General features: G+C 35.7%; 1 protein-coding gene across 30 annotated transcripts in view; it reads right to left on the bottom strand.

The window, feature by feature from the left end:
* FOXP2 (forkhead box P2) overlaps positions 1-26,059 on the bottom strand; it is a 591,074-nt gene extending 565,015 nt beyond the window's left edge. For 11 of the 30 annotated variants that reach the window (XM_077994497.1, XM_077994503.1, XM_077994472.1 and 8 more), the window contains exon 1: positions 24,414-24,678. The gene's annotated coding sequence lies outside the window, so the exon portion shown is untranslated. Of the gene's footprint in view, positions 1-24,413; positions 24,679-25,640 lie in introns of those variants that run through there. The other 19 variants (XM_077994469.1, XM_077994474.1, XM_077994477.1 and 16 more) reach the window with 5 other exon arrangements.
* Positions 26,060-26,320: the final 261 nt, after the last annotated feature.

The following is a 26,320-nucleotide window of genomic DNA, read 5'->3' as shown; positions in this document are numbered from 1 at the left end:
ATTGTAACTTCCTACATCACTGATACTCTGTTTCAGTGCCTGATATTTCCAATATGTAAGCACTCCTCAGGTTTGTGTTTCAAGGTGATTTAAAAGGCACCTTATTGGAGTGGGCAAAAATCCCCTCTACTGGCATTTGTGGCGCACTCTTGTGCACTAGTGACAAGGTAAAACTGTATTACACCCATAAAGTCTTACAGGCAGTGATTTTAGTATTGCTGCTATTTTTGGTCCCTGTTCTTCCTAGAACTCTGCCACAAATTCTGCAGTGGGGTAGTTAATAGCAGTCCATCAGAGCAGTTCACAACTTCTTCTGCTTGAATAAATACCCATTTTTCTCACAACAGTCTTTGGCCCTGGGAACAGTCTTAAACCCCAAATCTCTCCTCTCTTAAGGTGAATTGCTCCCATGAGATCCAATTTCTCCTCCACATGGATCAGTGAAGTTTTTCGAAGCAGCTCACCAGAACATGTCAAATAGGTATGAACTTGAAGCATTATTAATACTCCCCTCATTTCGAGACCTCTTCCTCCCACCAGGATATATTTTTTTAAATCCTGTTTTACACAATGACAATTGTGAAAAATTACTATTAAATTATCTGCAACCAGAAACAGTGTTTCATAGATAGTAGGTATAGCAAAAATGTTACCAAAGCAACTGCCATAAAAGGGAGACAGAAAAAAAAAACTTAAAAGTTCCTGTAGCTGGATAAGTTCCCTTATGTTTTATCTATTGCTATATAACAAACCACCTCAAAATTTAGTGCTAAAGGTAACAATTTACTATTTCTCACAATTCTGTGTCAGCTGCATGGTTCTTCTGCTGATCTGGCATGGGCAGCTGAATGGGCACCTGGTAGGGCAGGTAGGGGTAGAGCTCACCTGGGCCCTTGTGGTAGGTCTCTCCATGTGATCTTTAATCTTTAAGGAGGCTATACCAGGCTTCCTCACATGGTGATAGTAGCATTTCAAAAATGTAAGCTCCAATATACAAGCACTTATAAAGTCTCTACTTGCATCACATTCACTGATGTCGCACTGGCCAAAGCAAGTCACATAACCAAGCCAGAATAACTGTGAGAGGGGACTTCATGAGAACCTGGATACTGGGAGGTGTGATTGATTGCAGGCATTAATCCAGCACTCTAATACAGCAGACCCTTAATAGGGCTGTTACTTCTTCTTCCAATTCTCTAATACTTAAATCATGTTATTATTTAACAAAGTTTCTTTCCTATCTGCTCCACACCTTATTTTTTTAAGAGCTAAAGTATTCTTTATGGGTGTTCTAAGCCCATACTAGTCCAACATATCAGTGAATGAATGCTTATGGAGGATTCAAAAGTATTTTAAAATTTAAAATGCACCATATGCCACAGCAAATGCTCACTACTAAATTCTTGAAGCTCTTATGGAAGAAATAAAAATTCCTTTGAATGTTAAATGCAAAAGCTTTTAAATACATCAGGGCCAAGTAGTTCCCCCAACCAGGAAGACGGGCATCATTCTACCATTGATATCCCATACTCAACCTCTTGAAGTACTTTGCACCTCTAATCAATACTGAACGTATAATCATACGAAACGTCCAAAAGTGTCCAAAGTCTTAAAGTTAGAAAAAGAACCATTATCTTTTCCACACCACAAGTACCCCAATGTGCATGACAACAAGATGTCAAAAAGTATACAAACATTAACAATCTGAAAAATGGTAAATAGTATGAATAAAATGGCAAAAAAAAAAAAAAAAAAAAAACAAAGAAAAGCTAAAGATGAAAAAAATCCATTAACCTTGTTTCATGTTACAAGTTGTTAGTATTTTTAAATGGCCTATGATAATTTAAAGATGAGTTGAATAGGGAAAAAATAAACGTTTTAAAACATGGCTATACATCTTGTGATTAATCTGATATGTACTTTAAATTCTATTGTTTTTTGTAAATACCAATTCAAGTTCAAGATCGTAAGTTTTTCTGTGAAAATGAATGCACTCTGGAAAAGGTGTGTGCGTAACTGCCAAATGGTAATCATCATATAAGGTGGGTCCCTCTGGACTAAGGAGGTTAGAACTATGACTAGGGCCAGCATACATAATGATAAAAAGAAGTCAAAACAGCCCTTCTGGCTGTAATTATGATGCCAAACAAGATGTTGTTCTGTGAATAGGTGGCAAAATGCTTCAGAGATTTTCCACTAGGGGAGACAAAATGTGGAACTTTACTTATGCACAGAAGACTTTTTTTGTTGTTGTTAAATTAGGCCAACAGCAAGTTATTTTTAGATTACTTACTTCACTTTCTCTCCTTAATGGGCTGGTATACAAAATAGGACAGAAAATGCACCATATGCCACAGCAAATGCTCAAATCCTAAATTCTTAAAGCTCTCATGGAAATTAAAGAAATCTCTATCTTAAAATATGAGATTTCCATTCAAATGAAATTAAGACTGTAAATGTTCTGACAGATATTTATCATTTAACAACAAATAAAAAATATAAACATTGTTAAAAAAAATACAGTATTTTAGGAAATTTTTTCATTTATTTTTAGCAAAAATAAGTTCTAAGAAAAAGCTAAAGTTGGAATGAACACATTGACTTACATTTATGATTAAAAGTTAATATATAAAGCATTCAGCATTTTCAAATTCTACAGTGACTAACACTTCTTGATTTCCCAAAGTTACAAAATTTAGATGACTCATCTACTTGCTCTTTCATAAAATCAATATAAAGTCTCTTCAAGCAGTTCAATTTTGTAGAAACACAAGCTTTCAAAACTTACTCTTTGTATTTCAACATACTGCATTCTCATTTTATTATTGCAACCACACTTCACCAACTATATTGTTATTTTGATTTATACTATTAGAACGAATTATGAAGATGGACAGAATGCATGACATTAAATATGTAGATAAACATAATACATGACCTTGGAATTAAAATGTATATGCCGATTAAAAAGAAATGCTCCCAACTTCATCAATGACACTGAATCCAAACTATGTTATCAAATACATAATCTATTTTAAAATAGATCAATAAATTCAACACGTATTATACAACAAAACATTTACCATGTTCTTTGTAATATCCCGCTTTTACTGAAGCAAACAAAATTACAAGACAACAACAAAATCTGAAACCTCTTTGGTGAATAACACACTGAACACAGTTTGCAATTAGGATGAGTAATATAGAGTGCTTATTTCTTCTAAACATCAAGCAAAATATTAAAAGTTTTAGTATTCTCTTATTATTTTATGAAATTATCTTGTGAGTGTTTCATATGTTAAATGTGAAGGCCTATTTTTTCCCCTAAAAACAGGGCAGACAAATATTGCTAGATATAGTTCATCATTCTATGTAACCTAGATTTAGCAGATTAAATGTAGCAATTAAATGAAACATTTTTAAACTAGTATAGGCATTCAGGCATATCAAAAATAATTTCTGAATAAAGCTGATCTGTGAGAAACCGTCATTTGCCAACAAAACAATGTTAACATGATCTCAATAGATACATGTACGATGCAAAACTAGGAAACTATTATGATTGCTTAATGTTGCTAAACTAATAGTGCTAATGAAAGTGTATGTAAAAAGCTTATCTTAAACTATGTTCTAAGTTCTACATTTAAAGATACATATAAATAATCCACATTTTAATACATTCCCACACACCTTAAGTCTAAGAAAAATCCTCCAAGAATAATTAGGTCTAATGGCAGTTTTAAAAATTAGTCTATTAGATTGAAAACAAAAATTGTTTTAAAACTTTGAAGAAATCATTATATCTTACCAAAAAATGTATTAACAAAAGCAAAAAATCTAAATTACTAAAAACATAAATGGCTGCTTTTAGGAAACCAGCCTCTGAATATGGAAAGAAGACTTACAAGCATTCAGAACTTCACTACAGTTTGTGCCAGACACCAAGCTTGGTCCTGAAATAAAAGTTCATGTCTAGATTATAATTCAAGTAATACTTTATATAGTCAGGTCAATTAATTCTAAAAAGACCAACCCTGAAGGTAACAAACAAAAATGGATGTGTCCTCAAAATAAACATTACAGTGCTAAACTTATATTGAACAGTCAACCTGGTTCATACTTAGACTCTTCTTAGTCAAGTTAATAATAAATGAGATAAGGATGCAGGGGAAAACTTTTAAGTAGGAACAAAACTAACTTTTGTTACATCACAAAATAATGTGACTTTGTCAAAATAGTTTGGCTTTATTTTTACTTTGTATGGTAGCTAAATTCACATTTACATTACTTAACACTCTTTTTTTTTTAACCATATATTGACTTCAGAATTTTACTAAAGTTGGCCTCTAAGTAAGTACAATGGAATCCCAAGATTCCACATTGTATGAGTAGACATTTCTAGGGCAGGACTAGCTCGTGAAAAAAAAAAAAAAATGATTACAAAACTTGTATATTGGTTTAAATTCATCCATTATTCCCAATCAAAATGAAGCCCTTCCCATGACACAATACTGCATAAAATAGTTACTACCCACACACAGTAACCACTTTTTAAGCATGTGCTTTTTATTATAGGATCACTAACATATGCTCCCAACACCAACGAGCTAAAGAATATGTATCACTTGCCAAACCTTTCTTCCACTGAGCATATATCTCCTCAGTAAATAATTATTTCCAGACAAATAGGAAAGGGAACTGTGCTTCTCTGACTAAATTATCCAACCTAGTACTGAAGGGGAGGGGAGAGACATGAGTGTGAAATTATCTTTAAAATGCTCTTCCTTAGTGCCTAACACCTATAATTAAAAGCTTGATATTTTCAACCTGATTTCTTCAATGTGCACATGTAAAATGGTAGTCAATAGTACATATAAGATAGTGTATTATTACAGGACCGCAGCAGTACTCTGTGAAAAGTTCACTTCATAGGAAAAAATGGTCTGGACCATTACACAAAAAAGGTGAGGATTTCAGTTCCTATACAAACTGGTAATTAATTAGCGTTGTTTAGCACAACAGAAAATTACTCCATTTCAGAACCAGGAAAACTGGCTTCCTAAATTCCTAAACATTGCAAACTTAAGACTAAAATTCCCAGATTAGTTACAGGCCCAGGAAGAGGTCCTCAGAACAGGAGAGCAGCTGTTGCAACAAAATAAACTACTTAAGATACCAAATCAAATGACATAGAAATCATTTCTCTAACCCTATTACTAGAATACAAGACGAATACTAATAAGAGAGTCAAAATGACATACAGAAAGTAGGGATCTCTTAAATTTATTATATTAAACTGCTTATAAAACATATTTCTCCAGAAAATGAGATTTAATTATAACTATGAGTTTATTAACTTAAAAACATACTAAGCAAATAAATAAGGTCTAAGGCTTTTGATTAAAAAAAGAATATTCTATAAAACTGAGACAATCTTAAAATGGGGCAACATTTAGTTTTGCCACATCTAATAGCCTCAGAGAACTTCATGAATAAACAACTGTAACTCTATTTGCAAATACCACAAACAAAATTCAAAATTAATTTTTAAGTTTCAGGTTTCAGATTTCCAAGGTTATACAGGTTCAGACAAAGACAGTATCTGACATCTAAACACACTCACAAAGTCAGATTTTCCTCTAAAGAATGTTTCTGGATCAGCTGTTTGTAACATAACTGCCTGACAAAGGGGGCAAGAAATGAGGAACATGATATATCTGATTCTGGTAAATTGCTATTTCCCTTTCTTCCAGCTCCTCAAAATTAATAGGGTCAGATATGAGGATGCTCATTTAGCAAAACAGGTTGCCCATTGTAAACCCTGGCACTTTAGTTTTTAAGATGAAAAACATAAAAAACGATGCCACCGAACAAATAAAAACACTCCTCTGAAGGAAAAAAAAGAGGTGGGGTGGGGAGAGCAGCTAGGAAAAAACGAGAGTCAAAAGATTCCTAGTTATCACTAAAGGGAGGGCATCTACTACCTGGCAGTTACTATGTTGGATATTTACAAATATGGTTTTAAATGCATACAAAAATACTACAGTATAGTTATTTTTGTCTATATTTTGCAAGTGAGATAAAAATTAGGTTCACAGATCAAATAACTTGCCCAAGGTCATGCAGCAAAGATGTGGCTGCGCCTAGAATTACTCTCCATCTGTCTGATGCCAAAGCCTCTTTCCATGAAGTTAAGTCCACATCTCCATTAACAAATATTCCTGCTGAGCCTCCACTGTGTGGACATAAATACTGCAAAAAACTACAGAAGAAACAGAAGACATCGTTTCTGCCTTCCAGGCAGTTAACATCTAAGAAACATTCTGAAGACTCAGATTCTCAATTCATGAGAAGTAGTGTGGCATATGCAGAGGAAAGAGCACTAGACCAGGAAGAGGGAGATGACTCACGTACTGTGGGTTTTGCTATTTACTAGCCATGTAACCTTAGGTATAATAATTTCTGTTATTTTCTCATCTGCAGAGAACATGTATCTGCCTTAATCATCTCGTCAGCTATCTTACAAAATGAGAACTCATGCTCAAAGGTCTGGGTCACCTCCAAACCCAAAGCTGTACCTCAGATTCTAAATTCACCTCAGAGAAAAATGTGAGATGACCCACTTCCCAAGGGAAACTGAAGGAAGAATGTTCAGAAGCCAGGTGATTAAGAAATTCTCTGTGGAAAAGGAGAATTTACAAAAGAAGAAACTGCATCTGGCTGGTTGGGAGGTCCATGAACTAGTTAGCATCAACCACAAGCATTTAAAATAAATAAATTACTTTTTCTGTCTTAAGTACTAGTATCACAACACAATTTTTATCACAAACTAATTAATTTTAGAACATTCTTTTTCTATGGAAAGCATGTATTCCCAATTCCAAACAGCCAACCGACAAACGCTGGAAAGCTATCTAGACTTCAATATGTTTGACTGAAAAAGACTTAATGAAATTCTTCAGATGATTCCCCAAACTGACTTTATTTTGTGTAATTTTAAACTAATCACTATGATAATGTATATATTGAGACAAAAGCCTTAAAAAAATTAACTGAAATGTCACAGAAAAAATTACACAAAAACTGGTACAAACTAAAATGTGGCAGTCTTTAGACAAACCCACAACTATCTCATCATTTCTATCTCCATTTTTCTCAATCCCTCTCTTCTCTTCTCTGTCTCAAAGTATTCCCTCCTTTATATAATTTGTTTTCTATATGTGAAATTACTGACTTCTTTGAGATTAGTAATAGAAACTCAAAACCAGAATATACAGATCAGACCTCCATGGAAGTTGGCATGTTAACAGCCTTCCCTAAATTGTTACTATGAATAGCAAAATTATCACAGTTAATTTTTCACATTTTTAAATTATATTCAAGATATTTCCACAGCATCATAACATTTTACAAACTTATTATGTTAAAACATATAAGATATCTTTATTTGAATAAATGTATTTACTTTCTAACAATAAAAAGTGACTCCAACTACAAAAAGTGACTCCAACTAATGCTGTATTTAGCTTGGTTTGTCATAATTTACATAGGCATTTTGCAAGGGAGAATACAACTGCCACATCAAGAAACATACTAAGTTTACTTTAACTTTTACTACCACATATTGAAATGTAAATTAATAACTACTTAAAATGATTAAGTGTTCTTGTTGGAAAACATGACTGAAAAAGAGAAACAACAATAGAGCTCTTTAAGCAAATAAAGACTATAAAATGTACCTATCAATAGTTTTTCAATTACATTTTTCTTAAATTTTCATTACCTATGCTATCAACAGTATTTTACCTCTAGTTGTATTTCCTCATCCTCTATTAACATTTTCTAAAAAAAGAGAACTTCACTCTGAGGAAGACCATAATAGATAATTAGCCATGCATATCTCAGCGGCCCCATACCTGACTGCATTAGGTCTTTTTGCACTTCTCATTTTTTAGGTCACACAGTAACTGTAAGTAATGTAATGAAACCACAGCCTTGCCTGTATTTTCTCATACAGCCAAGCCCTGACTCATAAATATTTCACTGCTTGTTGTCTTAATTCTAAAAGAGATCCTAGGCTGTATTTTTAAATAAGTGCTTTATTTAAAAATACTTCTCTTCTGAAAGCCATGCTGCCCATAATTTTGGTAAAGCAACAAGTGCACCATCATAAAAAGGACTTTCGTTCAGCACAATGGCAACCACCTAGACCTATGAACCAAAAATCTTAAACACTCAGAAATACAGAAATCATGTAATTCTGAACTAAATTACTTCACAAAGAAATTCAGTATTATAGTATAGAAGAATGTCTTCTGAGCCTTAAAATGGTAAGAATAGAGTTCACATAAGAGAATTTAATCAAAGAAAATTCAAAACGAATTCAAAGGGGGAGATTGAAGGAATGGCTATTATGGGTTAGTTGGAAGTCAAAAATCACAAATTCCTTATTTAAGATGTTGAAAAATGGTAATAAAAAAGACAACAATCCCAAAGGGAAAAAAAGAAATGATTTTGTTCAATTCCCAAGTCTTTCATATATAAAAGGAAACAAATGTTACCTCTAAATCAAATCGCCTGTCAAAAAGAGATACATATACTGAAGAAAAAAGTTAAACAATTCATTAGCTAGTATTGTGGATTTGCCCATAGCAAGGAAGAAAGAATATAAAGGAAAGAACTTTCCAATCCTCATTTTTAGTCTTTTCGTTCATCTCCCCCATTTCCCCCAGCTGAAATTGTGTAATCTACAAGGTTTACTTCAAAAATAAGAACAGGAACATTCCCCTACACAGACTAGGCAAGGTTGGTTTATCTTAAAAAAGTAAAAATAAATACCAGAATACATTTTCTAAAACCTAAAGAGCCACTGTAAATAAATATAGTAGGAGATCCTTTTTACCCAAAGACACAGAAGCAAACCTCAATATCTGGCTGCTTGAGAGCCCTGGTGTAATCAGCTTTCCAATGTCCCATTCCAGCCAGATACTTCACTCATCTAATTGTACCCTGGGCCTATGGGCTACCCATGTCCTGACTTAACAAAGAACACATAAAAACCTCTGGATTGTGACAAAGCTTTGTCTCTTACTTAATGTTGCCAATGCTGTTTCTGAAGCTTCATGACTCTATTACCTGTCTGGAGACATTTCTGACATTTTTGTTCAGCCATGACCTCTGGTAAAATTATGTACTTGTTATTTGTGGTTCACTATGTAGATCTCTGAAGATTCAGCTGGTCATTGTACTTTATTATCCAAATTTATATTGTAATACTAATGATACCAAAGTCAAGCATTGAACAACTTATTTACTTACTGATAATTTCTTCTCTCTGAGACCTACTACTTTAGAATTAATTGCATTGAAAAGGGAAGAACTATTTCAAGGAAGAGCTTGTGAAAGAATTTTTGGAAGTCCATGTTAACGTTAAGCCCATAATTCCAAGCACGTGGATGAAATGTGGCATGGATTTCAGAGACAGAGATTTAAAAGATATGTCTATATTTATATGATAACCATTGGGGTGTGTGTGTGTGTGTGTGTGTGTGTGTGTGTAGCAGAACACAGTCCATGGGTTAGAGCTAGCCCACTGCCTGATATTGAATGAATAGTGAGGTAAGAATGGGATTTTTTTTTTGTATGTTTAAATGGTTGAATAGAAATCAAGAGAAGAATATTTCATTAAATATGAAAATTATATGAAATTTAAGTGTCCATAAATAAACATTTCTGGAACACAGGCACAGTCATTCATTTAGGTATTGTTCATAACCGCTTTTATAGTGTCATGGCAGTGAGAAAGTGTTGCAATAGAGACCAATGGTCCAAAAAGCCTATATCATTTACTATAGAGACCTTTACAGAAAAAATTTTGTGAACCCCTGTCATATATGATGGCTCAGCATAAAATTCTAAAATCAGTAAGGGTTTGGGACATCTCATCTATTGAAATTATAAATTATTAAAGTAAAATAATGACCCTTCAAACTCAGAAAACAGTACCAAAGAAAAAATTAGAAAATATCCAAAGAAACCAAGAGTTATACAAGGATTCTTCAACCTTAGAAGTGACATCCATGGCAAGAAATAGTATAAAAACATGGTTCAAAGATTTAATAAATGCTCAAAATGAGATGCAATAGACAAAAAAATTAAGGACACTTCAAGATCTTATTTAGGTATGGAAAAATTATTAACTAAGGGATGATCTACTGTTTGGTGACCATGATTATCACGAGATAACTGAGATGAAACAGAACTTGAATCCTGCATGTTTTTTGCCTTCTAGACACACACACATGCAAAATGTTGAAGCTGAAATGGAAAATCAAATAAGATTAATAAGAAAAATCAGAAATTAAAGCTCAACAATTAAGAGGACAATGAGTCACTTTAAGTAAGTCCAGGTATACACAACCAATAGATTACAGCTTCAAGGCTTGTAAATATTATCACAGAACCACAGTTGATAACCTTGGAAGAGTTACAAACAAGAGGAAAACAGACATAATACATAAGGAGGGCAAATGTTCTCATTTTTTTAAGGTAAAAGGATTCTAGAAAATGAAGATCAGTGAACATGACACTATTCCCCAACAAAATTCTAGAGCAGGTTATTAAACAGATGGTTTGTGAGCACTTAAAAATTTTCTAAAAACCTGCCATAGACTTGTTAAAAATAATCCATGCCAAACCTTGTTTCCTTTTCTGACACTGTTACTAGATAAGTAGATTAGAGAAATGTCTTAGCTGCACAATATCTGGACCAAGAAAAGTATGGAGAAAGACTGTCATGGCCAACTTGGAGTAAATCAACTTACTATTTGTGTAATTTCGGACAAATTTCTTAATGACTGGAGTGAGAGGCAAATTTCCATGGGTCTGTCCTGTTTCTGCATGTCTCGTTAGCAGAAGCACTGGCAGTTTTTGTTCTGGACTATCTTTTGCCTAGGAAACAGCCTTAGAATACCCTCTGAAAGAGTAAATTTGCTTATAGTCCATCATAGAAGACTGGGCCTCCTAAACATGGGGTTCCTCATTTGTGACACAACTTGTTGAAGGTGAAACATCAACCCGAGACTCTACAGAGCTCCTGTGGGACCTGGGGACAAGGGCACAAAAACAAACATGAAACTCATGCTGCTTGCTATACTATTAGTAATAAAGTCCTGTCTCTGACTCAGGAGTCTTGTTTCCTGAGCATCAACAAAACATGGGCTGGTTAATTTGCTTGTTTGCAAATAGAGTAAATCTCAGACCTTTCACAGTTGACAATCTGTGACTCAGTCTTGCCATTCATAAAATGGGGGTAACAACATTTGTATAAAGAGATTATGAGGATTAAATGAATTTATACACATAAAGTGCTTAGAAAAGTGCCTAAACTAACTGCTCAATAAATGTTAGCCATTAAAATTTCAAATATATATCAGTAGCTAAACAATCACATCCAAAGGATTAACACAAGTGAAGGAGTACACCCCCACTAGAAATGAAAAAGGCTCTATTCTTAACCACGTTCTGCTCAATATTCTTAAAATAATTGAGCAAAACTATAAAATGTATTAATCACAATTATGGATGACACAATTGCTAACATAAATAAAAGAATTAGAATTTCTTCAAAATCTTTACATGCTGGATAACTGAACTTATAAAACAAAAATTTAATGGAGATACAATCTTACTTTAAGAACAAATTATTCAGATAGTATATTAATTGCAATTTATTAAAAAATAAGTTTGTTTCATTAACAATGTAACACATCTGTTAGAGAAAAATTGAGATGAAGTTTTAATATTTCTGTATTAGGCCACACTTATAGTATGGTGTTTAGTTCTGGACACAACATTTTAAAGGAAAACTTCAGCAAATATGGATTTTTAGCAAATATGAATATTAATACATAAAGAATAACCGAAGAAACGACTTATTCAGCATAAGAACAAATTTTGAGGAAATGAAAATTTTTCAGATGTCTAAAAAGTTGTCTATGTAAACATCCTGTGTAAATATAAAGCACAGAGCTAAAAATAATGGCTAATTGAGTCCAATTCACTGTAAGGAAGAACTTTGTATCAATTAAATTTTTTCAAATATTAGACATTACAAAAACAAGTTCTTTGCTCATGGCAGGTTTTTTAAAATAAATTTTATTGTGCATTTTTAAAGTATACAACATGATATTATGGAATATACATAGTAGAAAGATTACTATAGTGAAGCAAATTAACATATTATCTCAAGTAGTCATCCATTTTGATTTGCTGGCAGCCCTAGCTAAAATCTTCTCAGTTAAATGAATCCCAATTTTATTACCCAAAACCCTCATGTTGTATATTAGATCTTTAGACTTATTCATCCTACATATCTGTGACTTTGTACCCTCTGACCTACATCTCCCCATTTCCTCCTCAAGCCCCATTCCCACAAACACTACACCATTTTATATCAGAGACTTGAGCATCCTTGGATTCTGGTGTCCAAGGGAGGTCCTGGAACCAATGTTCCACAGAAACCAAGGAAAAACGAAATACACCACAGTTTCTTTATCCATTCATTTGTTGATGAACACTTATTTCCATATCTTGGCTCCCGTGAATAATACGGCAATGAGCATATGAGTGCAGGTATCTTCATGGGGTGATGATTTCACTTCCTTTGGGTATATGCCTATAAGAGGGATTGGTGGGTCATACAGTAGTTCTATTTTTAATTTTCTTAGAAACCTCCATATTGTTTTCCATAATGAGAATACCAATCTACATTCACACTAAAGCAGACGAGAGGTGCCTTTTCTATACACGAGCACAACATTTGTTATCTTATGACTTTTTGATAGTAGCCATCCTAACAGGTGTGAGATATCTCACAGTGGTTCTGATTTGCATTGCGCTAATGATTTATAATGTTGGGCACCGTTTCATATACCTGTTGGCCATTTCTTTGTCTTCTTTGGATAAATGTCTATTCAGGTCTTTGTTATTTTAAAATCTGATTGTTTCTCTACTGCTGAGTTGTATGAGTGGTTTTTTTCTGGTTTTTTGTTTGTTTGTTTGTTGAGACAGAGTCATGCTCTGTCGCCCATGGTGGAGTGCAGTGGGCTAATCACAGTTCACTGCAGCCTCAACCTCCTGGGCTTAAGCGATCCTCCTACCCCAGCCTCCTAAGTAGCTGGGATCACAAACACATGCCACCATGCCCAGCTAATTTTTGTAGTTTTTGTAGAGACACGGTTTCACCATGTTGCCCAGGCTGGTCTTGAACTCCTGGGATCAAGCATTCCACCTGCCTCGGCCTCCCAAAGTGCAGGGATTACAGGCATGAACCACTGTGCCCGGCCTAGTTATATGAGTTCTTTTAAAATTTTGGATATTAACCTTTTACCAGAGATAAAATTTGCAAATATTTTTCCCAGTCTGTAGACTGCCATTTCACTTTGTTAACTGATGCCTTTGCTGTGCAACTTTTTAGTTGTCCCATTTATTTATTTTCATTTTTGTAGCCTGAGCTTTTGGTGTGACATCCAAAAAAAATCACTGCCAAGGCCAACAGTCTTTCTCCTATGTTCTCTTCTAGGAGTTTTATAATTTCTAGTCCTATATGTAGATCTTTTATCCATTTTGAGTTGACTTTTGTATCTGGTGTAAGATAAGGGTCCAATTTCATTCTTCTGCATGCAGAAATCCACTTTTCCCAGCACCATTTATTGAATAGATTATACTTTCCCCATTGTGTCTTCTTTGTGTCCTTTGAAAAAATTAAAAAATTAGTTGACCATATGTATTTGGATTTATTTCCAGGCTCTCTATTTTGTTCCACTGGTCTATGTGTCTGATTTTAGGCCAGTACCATACTGTTTTGATTACCACAGCTTTGTAATATAATTGTAAATGAGGAAATGTGATGCCACTACCTATGTTTTTGAAAGTCATCAGCCAGAGATAAGGTAATGAGTATTCCCTCCTTCATGTTCATATGTCTTTACACTGTTCACAACTGTCCCTAAAAAACAAACCCCTGGCCAATTTATCTAGGCTTATTGCCTCCCTGGTTTCTGTTACATTTCAGCTTAGCATTTTCAAACTAACAATTTGTTCTTGGCAGCCTGTCTATATATTTTATTTATCTCTCTTGTTATCCCCACTTTTCATGCTCTATGTCTCATAGGCAATTTGACAAAGACTCCTGGACAAAGATTCCTAGACTTCTATCTCTACCTCTCATCTGACTTGGGAGGAAGATTAGAAAATAATTTCACGATCTCAAAGTTTCCTTTCAACTCTAGGATTCTTCAATAATTTGTTTTGCCATTAACAGAAATTGATCAATGCACAATGATTAAATGAATGAATAAGTGAAAGAACATTATTAAACAGTTAACAATGAGCTTCTTCTATAAGAACTAGCAATCTGACTGGGTCTTATGTCAATCAGTCAATCAGTGGACAAGGAGTGCAAATGACCTGAAAAACAAACACCTGTGGGAACAAGGAAAGCAAGTATGAGAGCAAAAGAGAGGCTGGGTGCAAGTGGGAAGGGAAGGTGGAGAACTATGGTGAAGATCTCAAGATTAAATTTTTAGAAATTATTAACCAGTAAAATCTCTCATTTTGTTTATAAGCCAAGCAACAGCTAATAAGCCAAAATGTAACTTAAGGCTATATAAAAACTTACTTGAATGAAAACAAGAGGAAGATTCTAAGCTCTTAAGGAAAAAGCAACTATATACTTGCAAGGGCAAAAATGATATACACAACAATATAAATGAATCTCAAATGCATTATGCTAAGTGACAGATGCCTGACTCCAAAAGCTACCTACCCTATGACTCTGTTTATATAACAGACTTGAAAAGACGAAACTATAGAGACATAAAACAGATTAGCAGTTACCAGGGACTAGATGGTGGGAGGAAGGGTTGAATAAAATCCCTACGAAGAAATCTGAAGGATTATGCAACTATTCTGTATCTCAGTTGCGGTAGTGATTATACAACTATATGTTTGTCAAAATATAAAGAACTGTATACAAAAAGGGGGTGAATTTTACCATATGGAAACAATCTTTAATTAAAAAATGATGAAAGAGCTTAAAACAATTATAAAGATGAGTAATTAAAATATGGCTTGTGTAATTAATAAACCATAATAAAAGTAAATATTTTGAGAGAAAATTATCAGCATCATTTCTACAATATAGTAATCAAAGTATTATTTTAAAATGAAATGTCAAATGTATAAACAACTTGCTTTTTATAATAATTAGCATTTCCACTGTTTCATGAATAGTTAACATGTAAACATAAGACTACTCATCACATTCTATGTTTAAAATAGTCTCCCATAAGAAATGTAATTCTAGGAATAAGAAGATAAACATTAAACTTTTGTATTACTTATATATTCTGTATTTTATTACCATATTCTAGAGTATTGTGCAGCTGCACTTAAACTTTGCTCTTATATCGCCAGAAAATGAGTCGTTTTTAAAATAAAAACAAACCTTATAATAATGATGTTCCTTTAATATAATATGAATAAGTATGTGCATATACTTATTCGTATTTTAGAATTCGGCATTATTTCAGCCCAATGGGAATGAGATGTTTTCAGGACACAATTAGGAAGATATCAAAGAGAAAAGATGTAAAATCTAATACCAATTATAAATAACAAATTGCACTGCCTTTTTACTGTGTGTAGAATATTTTGAACATCAGACATGTAGGATTAGGGATGTCTTGACATTACTGAAAATTACAAGGAAGCAAAGTTAGAAGGGATAAAAGGGCAACTCAAAGGCATACTTTTTTGGAAGTAAAGAAATATTATAAACTGATCAAGACAATAAAGTTTTAAAACCATTTTATTTCGGATAACAAAGTCAGACTGTTGAGTTAATTTCATTTTTAGTTATAAGAGTAAACATTCTCTATAACATTTAATAACGTAAAATGCATTGAAATGTATGAGTATCTGAAAGCTTACATCACTGCTAAAAACTACCATAATTATCATCCCCAGCTTTCCTTGGTTGTGCTGAATCTGCACAGTGAGCTGATAGTGACAAGGAACGTAGCCTTCGCACAATTCAAGAGGTATGTATATGTCGCATGATGTATATGTCACGTGATGGGGACTGGGACAGCAAAGCAGGGAAAAAAACAACCTAGATGAAGCTCTAAATATATGTTTTGTCAGACCCAAAGGGAAGAAGAAAGATGTCTCAAGAGATTTAGGTCAAAACTTCTTATGTGGTACACTGTATAAAACCCCTGCGCCATTCCCATTAAGCCAAACTACAGCAAAGATATGCTGCACTCCTATAGTTGGAGTTGTGTTTCCTTCTAATGTAGCACAAGGCATAGACTGGACAATGTGGTGGCCAATATTCTTTGTGGGTTATAAATATGTATGTCTGTGCATGTGAAGTCCATTAAAAAGGAGAGCTCTAATTTTAAAAAGGCAAAGTTTATCAAAAAGCTTATCCACTCCCCACTTGATTTCTCGATTGGTGCCACCAACAGCTACATATATAAATGAGCATAGGACCAACACAACATTGTGAATAAATTAGTATTTATGGATGGTAATAAGCTTCAGAGAAAAGAATGCCAGGTGGTTATTTATGTTTCTTAATCCTAATGTGATCAACTCCACATGCACTCTACCTTCTCTCACTGTCTTACCATTCTGTCTAAATAAGGGGAGGGTCCATTTCTGACTGGGAAGGAGGGGAATGATCTTAAGATACCTATTAGGATAAGACAGCTGGAAAAAAAAAAAACAACCCTTTAAAAATTTAACTCAGCCCTTTGAGCTTCACTAGCAAAGTGACTGTGGTAATTTTTCTTTGTTTAAATAGTTTTTATTTTAGGAAATAGCTTCTCTCATTCTTCAGTGTATGTTCATGGGGTAGCACAAAGAAAACATGTTATATGAATAGCTTTAGATTTGATTCCATGCATTTCTTAAAATGTTTTAATTGGAAGTAATTTGAAAGCTACTGTAGTATCTTTTAGAGAAAATGACTCATCCAATATCACCCAATAGTTATAGACAGGTATAGTACCAGAATGCAAGTCTCTCGGCACTCAACATGGATTACTCTTTGTAGTAAACCATGCTGGCTATTTAACGATGTGGGATAATAACTAGATACTTTTCAGAACTATTCATCTTCATTCTCAGTCTTAATATGCATTATTATTATCATATATGTCCTTTAATGTACAATTTCCTACTTGGAACAAGGAAAGGAGAGTGCAGTGAGATTTGAAATAGCCAGGTCGCAACGTGGAGGACACTGGGCATTTAAGGGGCAGGGGAATGGGAGCGGAAGGTGTGAGTTAATAGTGTTTTGTTTTGTTTTGTTTTACACCAACCTGGACAACATAGCGAGATCCCATCTTTATAAAATTTTAAAAATTCAGTGAGGCTTGATGGTGTGCTTGTGGTCCCAGTTACTGCAGAGGCTGAGGTGGGAGGATCACTTGAGCCCAGGAGGGCAAGGCTACCATGAGCTATGATCCCTCCATTGCACTCCAGCCTGGTCAATAGAGTGAGACTCTGTCTCAAAAGAAAAAAGTAAAAATAATTTTTTAAAAGAGGAAAAGAGGTGTAATTATGTATAAAACCCACATTGTCTAGCTTAAGTTTCCCAAGGGCCACATATCACTAGTGGTATATCAGAATTATTTTCAGTCTGTGGAAGGAAAAAAGGAAGGAGAAAAATGAAAGGAAGAAAGGAAGCAGGGTAAGAGAGACATCCTCCTTCATTATCAACAGAAAAGATTATAGACTCCTTTTCATATTCTCAAGACATTTAGAATAAAATTTCTGAGCAAGTTAGTGCAATTTTAAATATGAAAAAGTATGTGAGAGGGAGATCTGTAGGGCATTATGCTTCTAAGAAAATATTTGTGTATTAGTGTGGTGTTATATGGAGGGCTGTATCACTTATTCATGCCTTCGTATCCAAAAGCAATTTGAGCAAGCTAAAGAGTGGGATTTTAACTTTAAAGACTTGGAGTTTTCATCAAATCATAAATCTTTAATCTGGTCTGTTTAAGGATATATACTGAAAGAAAGAAAGAAAGAAAACAGAATTTGTAAACTTACAGTATGTTTTCCAATGCAAAGAAGTAAAGCTATCTAAATGTGGTTATAAATCCCAGAAGAGATCTTGATTTGACCCATTTCCCTCCATCTTTCCCCACAGAAAATAACAGAAATACTTGGCTTGTCCTTACTGTATTCATAGTGTACCCATTAGAAATATTTACATACACTTAATTCTATTCATATTAAGGTATAATGATGAATTTTATGATCAAATCCATCAGTTTAACTTTTGGTAAATATTATTATATTAGAGCACTGAACTACTAAAAGTTTGTTGTCCAAAATCACAAATATCCACTCACAACTTTCAAAATTTAAGCATAATGTTGCTTCTCAGATCAAGAATTTAAAAAGAGGATACAGAAAGCGGAACTTGAAGTATACTCACCTGAGATGAGAGCCATGACTTTGCCAATAACAAACAGTGTTTCCCAATGTGATATGATATAAAATGGGTGTAGGATAAAAAATAAAAAGTAATTTCAAAGCAAGTTATGCAATGATATAGATGGAAGTAACTTCTTTGGCCTCCTTCGACATTTACTTACGGGGCTCTTCCCAAGTACCAGGCACTATTCTAAGTATTGAGTTAAATCAAGGCCAAACAAAATCCCTGGCTCCATGGAACCTACATGTCATTGGGGGAAAAGATGTTAAATAAACATGTTTTCCAAACGTCAGTTAATGATAGTACTATGAAGAAAAATAAAATATGCTAAAGGTAAATAGAGTGATCCATGAGGATTTGTTACTTTATACTGGGCAGTTAGAGAAGGCTTCTCTAACAAGGCTACGTTTGAGCAGAGACCTCCTGAAGTTAGTGAAGATACAGGAGGATAGATCATTCCAGAGAAAAGCTCTGGAGTAGGAGTCAGCTTATCTTGCTTTTAGGAATATCAAGGAGGTTTGTATGTACACAGCAGGCCAAATAAGAGAAAAAACAACAATACCTTATGTAACATCTCTTTTATTCTGAGAGACATAAGAAGCTTTTGGAAGGCTTATACGAGAGGAACACAGCTATATTTTCAAAAGATCGCTCTGCTGTGTGGAGAATAAACTGTGGTGCCTGGAGGGAGAAGAAGCAGGATCAACTACGTAGTTATTGCAGCAGTTCAAGTAGGAGATGATGGTGTATCTGACCAGATTGGTAGCAGTGGCTGTACAAACTGTATATATAGAAGAAGATCATTTTTTGTTGCCATTTAGTTAAACTAAAGGTAGATTCCATAAGGAAAAAAATTGAAAACAAAAAGGAAGTGAAGAGTTAGCTACAGGCATACAGACATAGATCAACCAAATCCTGGAACATAAATTTGGGTGAGGTAATAGTGAGGAATGGTTCTTAAAGATGTTGGGGATCTTTTTAAAAAAAAAAAATTAGATGATTTTATGACAGTCTACATATGTTAAGATGTTAAGATATTTGGATTAGTGTACTGTAAGTTTTTCCTCACTATCTGCCAGTGAGAAATTTTATAAGTGCTTTCTCCAAAATATGTCTACCACTGATTTTTTCCTACCCCTAAAATACATTTTAAGAAAGTTTTTTTTTTTTTTTTTAAGGTTGAGGAAAAGTTGCAAAATGATGGCTATCGTTGGGTGTGTGTACTAAAATGATAAAAAGCTAAAATAATAAAGAAAACTTTCACAGAGAATGCCATCAAATAAACATAAAATTAAATACCAGAAAATTTTTAAGATATTTCTAGCGCAGCATCCTTTCTTTGGGGAATTCAAAGTTAATTTCCTTAACCTGCTAAAAAAAAAAAACACCTTCAGACATTCTAATGGTATAATCTTTTAGACTTCTGTTAGAAAAATCTTTAAGAGGATACACTAAAAACTTAAATAAATTTTAAACCAACATTAACAACACAACGTATATTTTAAGTCTTTCATGAAGGAAATTAAAGGAAATTGCAGAATATTAATAAACTAAAAAAATGCTGCAATCTCTTAAACCACTGGGAATTCATTTTCTTCACAGCAATGTGCTTTTCAACATTCAAATTATATTCACTCTTGCTAACGAAAATAACTTGCCACAGCAGAAAAAATAATGAAAATATCAGTTCTGTATAACATATTATACTTATCAATATAATGGGAAGGTATGTTCTAGATATAGTTGACAGATAGTAGAAAGAGAGAAGGGTACAACCAACCCAAAAGCTAAATTCAAGCAGTATTTGAGTACAGGTCCAAGAATGTGTATTTCAATAATCAAAAAATGCAAAAGGTTGAACCTAAACCCCATAGATGCTTTACGGGGAAAATGTATTTTTTAAAAAAGTTTAGACAAATTTAGTTAAATTGAGTAAATTTAACCATTCAAATTGTACTTGACAAACTGGAAGAATGAACAAAAATACAAGTCAATTTAGAGAGACTAAACAAAGTTCACAATTACAAAATGAAATAGTAAAAGTGAATCCAGCTGTAAATCATTAAAATATAATGTTGTATTAAAGATGAAATTGAGGTGATGTCAGTGTACTTTTAGAGCACAGATATACTGTTAAGTAGCCTAGTAGGCAAATATCTGTATAGATAAATAAAAATTCCTAATCACTCCAATTATAAAATTGAGATTATACTCCTAAAAACAATAAGGCCAATACTTAATACTACATTTGAGGAAACAGCAAATGACCAAGGCAACTGTTTAAAGAAAAACTAGCTTTCATGAATATTACTACTGAAAATATATCACTGTACACCCATAAATTTACTTTATAATTTTAATACTAAAAGTGTTGCAACTTAAGAAATCTAAATCTTCTCTAAAAACTCTCTCCAGCTTCTCAATATTCTACTACTAACCTCTTCCTTAGGTCATACTATTTCTTCACATTTCACCACAGCTAGGCACTTTTTTGTCTTGTTTGTTTCGTCTGGGAAGTTTAGGGCAGGGAATGGATAAATACACACAGCAGAGCAAAATGGTATATTAAAAAATACTTGGAAGTAAGCAAGTGGAAGCACTCATTTATTTTACAGGCAATAATATCTTCAAGAAAACAATATTCTATAAGGAAGAGTATCCTACAATATGAGTATTTCTGTTATTCAATAATAATAAATTTTCACATAACCAAAGCTGGGCTAAAAAAAAAAAGTGATGGCATTTTTAGACAACCCTTCTAACTATGCTCAGTCAAGATGTTAAAAATGTTACAGGGCCCACTTTGAAGTTCTGAAAATCAAATGAGGAAGCTAAAAGTCTAGAATAACTCCATAAGAAAGCAATGAAAATGACCTAAGACTCATGAAAAAAAAAAAGAATGTTCCAAGAACGTAAATTATTTTATTTAATAAAGACTATAGAATTGTTAGGACTTTAGTTCAAGTATACTAAGAGATACATAGCTGGACCTAAGAAAATGTTTATTCCACCTAAGGAAGGAACAAAACTAAACTGCAACATTTAAAATTTGAATTAGGCATAAGATCATTTGCAGACCATGAGCACTGGAACATGTTTTTGTTTTTTTTTAAAGTTTCAAGCACAGGGATTACCTTTACAGAATCTTTAAGAATATAAAGAGGAATCTTTCTGGGTTGGATTTATTAGAACCCTATGAATTAAGAGCTACATAAATAAAGTTGCTTTTGAAGTCAGTGCTAATATTAAAATCTCATTAGGCCTATTTTAAGATATAGGCTTTCTTTTATCAAAAAGTAGCATGAATTTTGGCACCGGTTAGAATAGAACATTTTGGGTCCATTCATTTATGAATAAGACAACTACCATTCATCACAAAGTTCAAGAAAAAATAGCTTGAATGTGCCAATAATTAATATTCAGCAACTGTAATATAATTGATACTATTTCTGAATTAAACTGACTTACAATTTTGTCTATTAGCAATCATGTTGAGAAAACTTCTTAGTGACCTGTGTGCTTAATCTCATTCTCTTCTTACAAGTCAATGGTCTCTTTCCAATTTAATTCAGAGAGGCAGAAAATACATGATGTTCATCATTCTATCAGTATTACAACTAATAACTGATTTAACATGACACAAAAACAAACAAGGGCGATGAGGCAGACCCAGATAGAAATCCAAAAAAGTCACACATAAAATCCCTTTTATGTAATTAAGTTTTATATCCTTCACGTCTTCTGTTAAAATAAAAATGGTAAATAATTTCTCTGACTATATTCACTATACTGTTACATGCTCTACGAATCTCAATCAAACCATGCAGTTATTTTCACATACTTAAATATACTTTTCATAAAGTATAATTCTAATAGCTATGCAAAGAGACTTGTTTTGTGTGTTTGAAATTTTGCTTGTACAAAGGAAATATAACTTGTCATTACAGATTACATGTACATATAATGTTCACCTTTTTTCTACTGTTATGTTGTGCCACATATAACTATCTCCTCCCTATTTTAGGTTTCTAGAAAATCACGAAAGTTTATCTTATTTTTTTTTTAAGCAAAACCACTGCAATATAAGAAATGCAAAGAAATGAAACTCCAAGTACAGCTTATTCAGGCACAACCATTTCATAAATCTCTTCATATCATAATGTAATTAAAGGCCTATTTCCACCCCAAGTATAAATTATATAAAAACAATATCCCAAAATATGAGTCAGGCAATTCTGAACATTATAAATAGTTCACAATTAACATACGTCTGTTTCCTTTGATTGCTGTATTTATTCTAATATACACTGAAGTATATTGGTAACATTTTAACAACCTAAGTATAAAGTATATATTTAAATTGAATTAAAAATTATTCCCTTAAAAATCCTCACATTCTTTTTTATACTTAAAAGTGAACTTTTAGATGATCTTTTTAAATTGAGTGTCCTCTCTCACCTACAGGGATGTTTCATCAGGTTTCTAGTCTCCTCTTTCAAACTTAGTAATTTAATCACAATTAAACATTTATTTCACTTAATTTTAGATAACAGTGGAATGGCGTGTATCCTCAGGAAGTATTTAACTGGACAGACGACTGAATATGAGTCTAGTTAGGCAATAAAAATAAAAGGAAAGAAGGAAGGAAAGAAGTTAAGCAGGCAAGAGAAAAGAGGCCTTTAAAAAGCTCTAAAGCTGATATTAAACTGGCCCTAATGATCACAGTGTATATAATTTTGTACCCACTCTTTTAATATAGATACAAATAAATCAAATTTGTAAGTTAAAAAAGCTCTAAAACTGATACGAAATTGTATGACCCTAATGATCACAGTGTGTATAATTTTACACCCACTCTTTTAATATAGATAAAAATAAATCAAAATTGTAAATTAATTGTGTTTAACAACATCAAACAAACACTACATTTAAAAAATCCAGTACACTGGAAATGTACTGATCCATAACTCATAGTGACAGAAAAGATAAACAGGCCCCTTGACAACATAAAACATTTCCCAAGGTATGCCACAATGCAAACTTGAAGACAAAAATAACTGAAAGCTCATCTTTACTTCAGTTTTGACCTCTAACACAGACTTGCTATTAAACATACCCCTCTTGCCTCCGCTGCTGCCTAAACAAACTATTTAAGTTAGAAGAGCCTGCAAAGATGTGCCTTACAGGCAAACTTTTGTTTTCTAAAAGTAAATCTCTCCCAATACTTCCAGTTGGAAAACGTCCACTTCAGCTGCTTGACAACAGGACGTCACTTTCTCCCTTGGGCTTACCTGCTACTACTTAAGTATTCTTCCAAGTAGACTTTGGACATGTTGGGAGGTAACTCTTTAAGCACTCCTGATCTATGATGACTACATATGCACACACTTTACACACTCCCACAGGTCCTTCGTACCCTTTCCCCCTCCATCCTCCTCTGAGAGCTCACCCAGGCCACCTAGCGCACCTTGCATGGCCAAAGCCTGCCCACCAGGGAGCGAAGAGTACTTCAGGAATAATCCTCAAGATCAAGAAACTTACTGGATTTTAACATGTAATGGGAAACAAAAAAAAAAAAGGTGTGTGTGTGTGGCGGGGGGAAGGGGATGGTAGATGGGAGAACATGAGCCTTACAGATAGCAGCTGTCCATTAAGTGGTTTAAATCTGTTGGTTAAAAAGCTGAATAAACAAATACACAGATGGGTCTAGGTCTTTGGGGATTCCGGATTCTGCGCAGCCTCCCAAGCGATGGCCAGGTCGACTTCTCTTGACTCATCCCTATGCAAAACGCGCACTGGCTCCACTTTCCAATCCCCAGACTTGCACCCGTCCTTCCCCTCACGTTCTTCCTAATCAAAGCGTCACCCCACGCGCCAGGTGCCTTAAGAGACTTACCTAAGAGATTCCAGAGTCTGAGAATAGTGAGGATAACTTTTCCTCCCTGCTCTAGAGAGGCCCCAACACCCACAGCAAGTGAGGGTCCGCACTGAGGTCGGGTGTCAGGGCGTGTTGCGGCCTCGCTGGTGGGCAGAGGCGCGCGAAAAACGCGCTGGCGGCGCGCGCGGCCACCCAGTGGGTCCCGCCCGCGCCGCCGCCGCCGCCGCCGCCGCCGCACGTGCGCCGCCGCGAGCGCGAAGGGCGTTCGGTCCCGCGCTGTGCCCGCCTGCCCGCCAGGGCCACTGTGGACTTCCAGGTAACAGCCAAGTGAAAAACCCTCCCTATCTCCGAAAGGTGTCTGCGCTCCTCCCACGTCCCCTCCCCGAAGTGCCGCGAGGTGCGATTTCACCCCAAACCCACCCACAAACAGCCAGGAGACCTCTCCAAAGCAAAATAAAAGTAAAACCAGGCCAGACCCCGGGGGAAGCGGGTCGTGCTAACGCGTGGACAGGGAAAGGAGCGCGATCAGGGGCAGCAGTTATCCCCATGCATGGTTATCCCGAAGCGTCAGAAGGGCCCAGGAGTTTCTTGACTCCAGAAACAGGAGTGTCCCCTTTCCGTCTCTCTCCTTCCCGGAGAAGTACTTCTGAGATACACGCTGAAGTGCCCAACTTAGACGCGAGAAGCGTGCACTTGCCCAACTGAGTAAATAAAGGTCAGCATTGGGATCAATAAAGTGTGAGCTTCTAACCGCCAGATGTTTTTACTGTTGTTTCTCTTCCCGAGGTTGGGTGGGGGAGGGTGCGGGGAAGAAGGGGAAAAGACAACAAACAATTAAAAAGAAGAAAGTAAACAAACACACATCTGGTGTTTCGACACACATTCTCCTCCAGCCGCGGTCTCTCCGGACGAAGCAACATTTTGCATATTCCAAACTAAAAATCATCCGTGAGCCAACAGCAAGTCTCCCCTCTCCACCCCCTTTTCCCCTATCACAAAGCAAAATTAAAAAGAACAACAAGTGGTGATGCTGGGTCCGGAATGCGACCCCAACGCCGAGCCCAAATTTGACACATGTCACACTCGCCCCGGCAAGCAGGGCGCTGCCTTTGGGGCGAAACTTTCTCGCCACCACGGGAGGAGCGCGGAGCAGAGTAAAGTCGCAGCCCGGCCCGGCGTGGAGGTGGCTGGGACAGGGTGGGGTGCGGAGGTGCAGCGCGCCAGAGTGAGGGCCAAGAAACTTACCGCGACCGGGGACGCCGTGGGCAGCGTCCCAGGAGGTGGCACCGCGGCGGCAAGGCAGAAGCCCCCAAACAACACACCCACGCGCGAGTCCGGGCAGCTGCTGCCGCGAGTGGGGGGCGCGCCCGGGGAGGGGGGAGCGAGGAAACCGCAGGCGGCGGACGCGGCCGCCGCATAAATAACCGGGGCGGGCTACGGGTCGCGCGGGGCTAGAGCTGGGGCGAAGCGGCGGCCGCGGAGCTGCACGCGCCGGTGTGTCTCGCGCTTTCTCGGAGGCTCGCGCTGTCTCGCGCAGCCGCTCCCCCCACCCGGATCTGTGTGTGTGTGTGTGTGTGTGTGTGTCTGTGTGTCTATGTGTCTATGTGTGTGAGTGTGCGCTGGCAGGCGCGCGCACCCGGCCGCGCGCGCGTGTTGTTGGCAATGCGAACTGTACACACACTGCGCACAGGGCTGCCTCTCTTCGGAGGGGCCGGGTGGGGGACAGGATGCCGCAGAGGATTCTGAAGTACTGCCGGGCCACTTGTTTGTTTTGTTTTACTTTGCGTTGTTACTGTCGTTGATACAAAAAAGAGGTTTGGAACCAGCTGGTTAGGATGCCTTTCTCCCCCCGTCCACTTATCTCCCCCCGTTCCCTAACTTCTTTAAGGAGGGGGAAACGCGGAGCAGAATATTGTTCGGATTTG

Source organism: Macaca mulatta, chromosome 3 (assembly GCF_049350105.2).
Source record: "Macaca mulatta isolate MMU2019108-1 chromosome 3, T2T-MMU8v2.0, whole genome shotgun sequence".
Lineage (NCBI taxonomy): Eukaryota > Metazoa > Chordata > Mammalia > Primates > Cercopithecidae > Macaca > Macaca mulatta.
The sequence above is the reverse complement of the archived record's forward strand: the minus strand, read 5'-3'. Positions and strand labels throughout refer to the sequence as shown.